Source organism: Talpa occidentalis, unplaced genomic scaffold (genome assembly GCF_014898055.3).
Source record: "Talpa occidentalis isolate TD23 unplaced genomic scaffold, MPIMG_talOcc4v2.1 talOcc4.11, whole genome shotgun sequence".
NCBI lineage: Eukaryota > Metazoa > Chordata > Mammalia > Eulipotyphla > Talpidae > Talpa > Talpa occidentalis.
Window position 1 is genome coordinate 97,685,622 of NW_023601104.1, and position 5,111 is coordinate 97,690,732.

General features: G+C 45.2%; 1 long non-coding RNA gene across 2 annotated transcripts; it reads right to left on the minus strand.

Annotated features, from left to right (window-relative positions):
* Positions 1-337: 337 nt before the first annotated feature.
* LOC119238347 (uncharacterized) lies at positions 338-4,631 on the minus strand. Of its 2 annotated transcripts, none has more exons than XR_008550969.1 (3): positions 4,113-4,631; positions 2,157-2,408; positions 338-1,789 (listed from the first exon to the last, which is right to left on the minus strand). It is a non-coding gene; the product is annotated as an uncharacterized LOC119238347 (long non-coding RNA). The 2 variants fall into 2 exon arrangements; XR_005123557.2 differs by lacking the exon at positions 4,113-4,631 and adding an exon at positions 2,542-4,029.
* Between the last annotated feature and the right edge of the window lie 480 nt (positions 4,632-5,111).

Here is a 5,111-nt window from a genome sequence, read left to right on the forward strand (position 1 = left end):
TTATAGTCAAGGATTCAATGATTTCCCTTGTAAGATTAGGAAGAAGACAAGTATGACTTCTTTCACCCCTCTTATTCAAACTAGTGCTGAAAGTTTTAGCTAGTGCAGTAAGGCAAGCTATAAAAATAAAGAAAAAGAAAATATAGAGAACATAAAGAAAGAAATAAAACTTTCCAAATGCGGATGACATGTCTATGTAGAAAATCCCACAAAATACTCTGTCTCTGTGAATCCTCTCACCCCCACCCCTTCTGGCCTGTACCCAGTTCTTGTTTGCATGAATAAATAAATCTTTAAAAATAAATAAATACAATTTAAATTTTTAATGTTCTTAATAGCCACTGGGGTATACACATTATCTGGTTTATATTGGGTGAATAATAGTTATTTGTACTTTTGAAGAACTGGTCCATTTCATCTAAGTTGTCAAATTTATGTGTGTAGAATTGTTCATAGCATTTCCTTATTATCTTTCAGATGCCTGCAGGGTCTGTAGTGATATCTTCTATGTAATTCCTGATAATGATCATTTGCGTTTTCTCTGGTTTTTTCTTTGTTGGTTTTGTTGGAGGTTCATCAACTTTATGAATCTTTTCAAAGAATCAGCCAACTCTGTTTCATTGATTTATCACTACTATTTTCTATTCTCAATTTAATCAATTTCTGCCCCATTTGTTATTTCTATCTTTCTGCTTGCTTTCAGTTTATTTCACTTCCTTTTTCTACATTCTTGAGGGGGCCACTTACATAAATGATTGATACTTTCTCTCTTTCCTAATATATGAATTTAGTGTCCTAAATTTCCCTTTTCTTCAACTGTATTCCACAAATTTTGTTATATTTTCACTTTCACTCAATTCAATGAATTTTTTAATTTCTCTTAAAACTTTCACTTTGAACCATGGACTATTTAGATTTTTTTTTTTTTTTTTAGTTTCCAGATGTTTTCTTCTTTCTGTAATTTATCTCTAGTTTAATTCCATTATGGTTGGAGAATACATTTTATATGTTTTAATTCTTTTAAATGTATTGAGGTTTGTCTTACAGTCCAGGAATGGTCCATCTTGCTATCTGTCCTCTGAGTGATGGAAGAAAGGCCTGTTCTGCTCTTGTTGGGTGATGTGTTCTATACAAGTGCCAATTAGATCTGCATTGATGATACTGGTTTCTTCTATGCTGTTGCTAACTTTCTATCTAGTTATATTAGTTATTGAGAGATAAATGTTGTATTCTCCAATTGTAATTAAAAAATTTGTCTTTTTCTGCTTTCAACTCCATCATTTTTTACTTCAAATAGGGGCATATGTGCTTAGGATTGTTTCTGGCTTCCAAGACATCCGAGCAGAGCTCATTACTCTCTCTTTAGCTGGAGAACACTGTGAAACCTCTTTGAGAGCAGGTGACACAAGAATGTAAGCTCCATGAAGGCAGGCACTTTTGTTTTGTTCACTGTTTTGGCCTCAGAGCCTATCAAGACACTCACTAAAATATCTGCTGCATCAAAGTGTGAATAAATGCTGCAAAGAATGAATGGATGCCTGCACTGTGTTATAACCAGTCGCTTGGGGTCTCCTATGGCCTGAGTGACTTGGTAGTGAGAATGTCTCATTTGTTCCCTGAGACATTTGCTTTCCACAAAGCAAGGAGAACCAGGTTTCTTTTCAGCATCTGTGACTGGAGGGATGAAACTTGAGGGACACAGGTCTAATGGTAATAAAACGAAGCCTGGAGGCCTCACTAAAATAATAAAAAGGCATCTTTGTGCCCTTGTGTCGGCCAACTGCAAATGCTTTAAAGAGAAGACAAAAAACAAAGAAGGTTTGACATAAGCAATTCTGTAGGAGCTGTGTGTCCCCAGGTACCAGAAGCAACAACTATTAAATGCCATCAGGAACACAGGGCTGAGAGAGGGAGGTCACCTCTCTCTTCCTCTGGGTTACAGGCAAGGAAACAGCCAAAGAGAGGACCAGACTGTGCCAGGTCATGTGAGCAGGTAGTCAGGACCTGCCCAGCTCTGTTTTGTCTGCCTTTTTTATTGAAATGTTAACTGTGTTTGATTTCGAATATGGAAAGTGGAACATCAAAGCGAGAGGGGTCCTCAGAGAGTGTTCAGCCCAATAGTGCTGTGGCAGAGATGAAAACTGAAGTTCACTTACCAGAGGGGAAGGAGGGGTGGGTAATAAACAAAGAGATGCGCAGGCAGCAGTGAGTGCCTAGAGCTCGGCCGGGAATTTAAATGACCACTTCACATCATGTCCTAGGAAGGCTTCTCTGCACAGGTGACATTTAAGCTGAGATCTGAATGACAAGAAGGAGTCAGCCAGCTGACGATCCTCAGGAAGAACATTCAGGGCAGTGTAAAGAGTGGGTGTAGAGCTCTTAGAGTCAAATCAGGTCAGGTGTCATCCCTGCAAGAGAAAATAATGCAAAATGAAAATACCAAGCAGAGCATCTGGTCCTGGGTCCAATTTTCTGGAAATGCAGCCTGAGATGGAGATCTCTGAGTGAGTAATTTAACAAGGAAGTGTTCTCAGGACAAACCTGCAAGGGAGTGGAGAAATGTGGAATTGGAAGGGGGAGAAGCTAGATAAAGACCGAGGAGGAGTCTGGCCTTGATCGGGTCCCACAGGGGAAGCTCTGGAGTTTGAATTGCACGATGGAGGTTGTCCAGGCAGAGGCAGGGGAGAGAGGTGGTTATACCCCATCAGTCGATTACTGGCCACACGCACTCCTGGGGAGTCTGGCCGTACATTCCAGGCATTTCTGGACAAACCAGCGCCCAGCAGTCACGGGCTGTCCCACAGAAAGGATGAAAGGTGAGCTGTTAGCAAGCCAAGCACACATCAACCGGGGAGTGGGGGAGGGCACATCAGCCCCTTGCAGAAATCTGGGTGAGGTCCAACTCCACAAAGGACATCTGTCTCACACCTTGAAGTCTTCAAGATACTTTAATATGTACAATCAACCAGTGTGGAAGTCACCACTACTTTGCAGTTTAAAAAACTGATGCTTAAAGAGGTTAAGGCGCTTGCCAGCTCTCCCTGCCCCATGATGAGAGTCGAGCCTCTCATGGCCTGAGTGCCTTGGTAGTGAGAATGTGTCATTTGTTCCTCAAGACATTTGTTTTCCACAAAGCAAGGAGAACCAGCTTCTTTGGTGCTCCTAGTGCTCTGCCCACTGCTCCAGGCAGCCTCTGATCTGCAGGGAAGCGCTGATGCAGACAGGAGGTGCTATCTGTGCCAGTCCTGTTGAGCAGGGCAAGCAACCCACAGCCAGCAATACTAATGTGCTCGCTGGAGAGGAGGGGCCCTGGAGGCCAGAGGCCTTGCGGATTCCTTTGAACATCTCACTGGATCCCGGTCTGCAGCCTGGTTAGTTCAGGTGACCTGTAGCTTTGCAGCAGAGCTTGCCAGTTAGGAAACTGAATGTCAGCTCTGCACCAACACTGTAGGACCCAGGATCTTGGGTGCATGGTCTAGGGACCCCTAGAGTTGAAGATTAAAATCACAAAGTTGATTTCAAGCCCTCAAGGGCCTCATTTGCTTATGTGTTGAAGACATTCAACACATGGAAACGCCTGGAGAGGCATTTTGTAGCTTCCACTTGTGCTTGGTGAGTAGTAGGGGCCCTGGAGTGGGCTTCGGATGCCCAGCCCCTTGCATGTTAGTCATTCAATTGTCCTAAAGTGTATAGAAGATGCTGAACCAAACCATCTCTTTTTAATGATCCTGGGCTTGTCATTCTGAGTGACTTGCTGTTCTGGGACCGAATATTGTACTTCTTGTAGGAGATCCATGCTGTAGGCCCCTGAACTAAACAACTTCAGATTGAGGCTGGTTATGGTTGACTTGAGTTCTCCCAACCCCATAGGTTGACGTCTAACCCCAGCACCTCACACTGTGGCCTTGTTTGGAAATAGGATCCTTGTGGATGTAATGAGCTCGAAGGAGATTACTCTGGAACGGTGGGTGGCCCCTAAGCCAACGTGGTTGGTGTCCTTACAAAAAGGACACATTGGGAGCCAGACACACTCAGGGAGAATGCAACCACCCTCCACGAGCTAGCAAGACCCTCAACCCTCGAAGGAACCACCCCTGGGCACCTCATCTCACCCTGGCAGCCTCCAGGGTGGTGAGACCATCCACTTCCACTGCTGAAGTGACCAGGGTGGCACGGAAGCCCTGAAAATTAACACACTGGCTCTGCTCCAGGGTTTAGTGTAAGAAACTCTTCAGTGCCTTTTCTTGATATCTTATGACTTACTTTTCCCTTTATTAATTCCATTATAATTCAGGGTCTACCATTAAGAAGTGGAAACGCTCGATAGTCAAGCAAGGTAGTGGGTAAAGCGGAGCCAGAGGACCCCCAGCAGGGGTAACACTTGAGCTGTGGAACACCTATTTTGTTTCTATCCAGGCTTTTCCTTTTTCCTCCAGATTCCTGTTCCAGGAACACAAGGGCACCGAAAGGCTGGCCTTTAGGGAGACAGGTCTTCGTGGGGGACAGGAACACGCCAGGCTGGGGCTGAGCACCTCTGCATACTGTCTCATTAAAGCATCGTGATCAAACATCAGGCGTCCTCATCCCCTTGTTGTGCCCAGGGAGAGAATGTTAGTGTGAAGGGACTTGTCCCAAATTACAGCCAATGAGCAGTGTGTGGGCAAGATTCCAATTCAGGGCTTTATGACTTTGGAACCTGACTTGTTCCATCCGAACACGTGACTCCAGTAACTAAGCCCACAGAATCTCCCAAGGATATGCCTCGTGCTTCTTCATGGGGACAGAGCTGGGTGTGTCAACAGGAGAAGGTGCCAACAGGAGAAGGTGCCAACAGGCTATCGGCCCGAGCGCTGGGCTCCCACTGGCCCGAGACGGCTAAGCTCTCTGGACAACCACGTGGTCCAGAGACAGACTCTTGGATGCCAAGTGCCATTCCCAGCCCACAGCATCCCAGGAACTCTCCCTTCCATCCCGCTCGGTCCTCACAGCCCCCGTCTATCCCACTCCTTCGCATGCGGAGCTTTAGATGGAGTGAGTGCACACGGGCTGTGTTTCTCCTCCAGACGTGTGTCACTTCTGCAAGAACCATCAGTCAGTCACCCTCTCCTGGC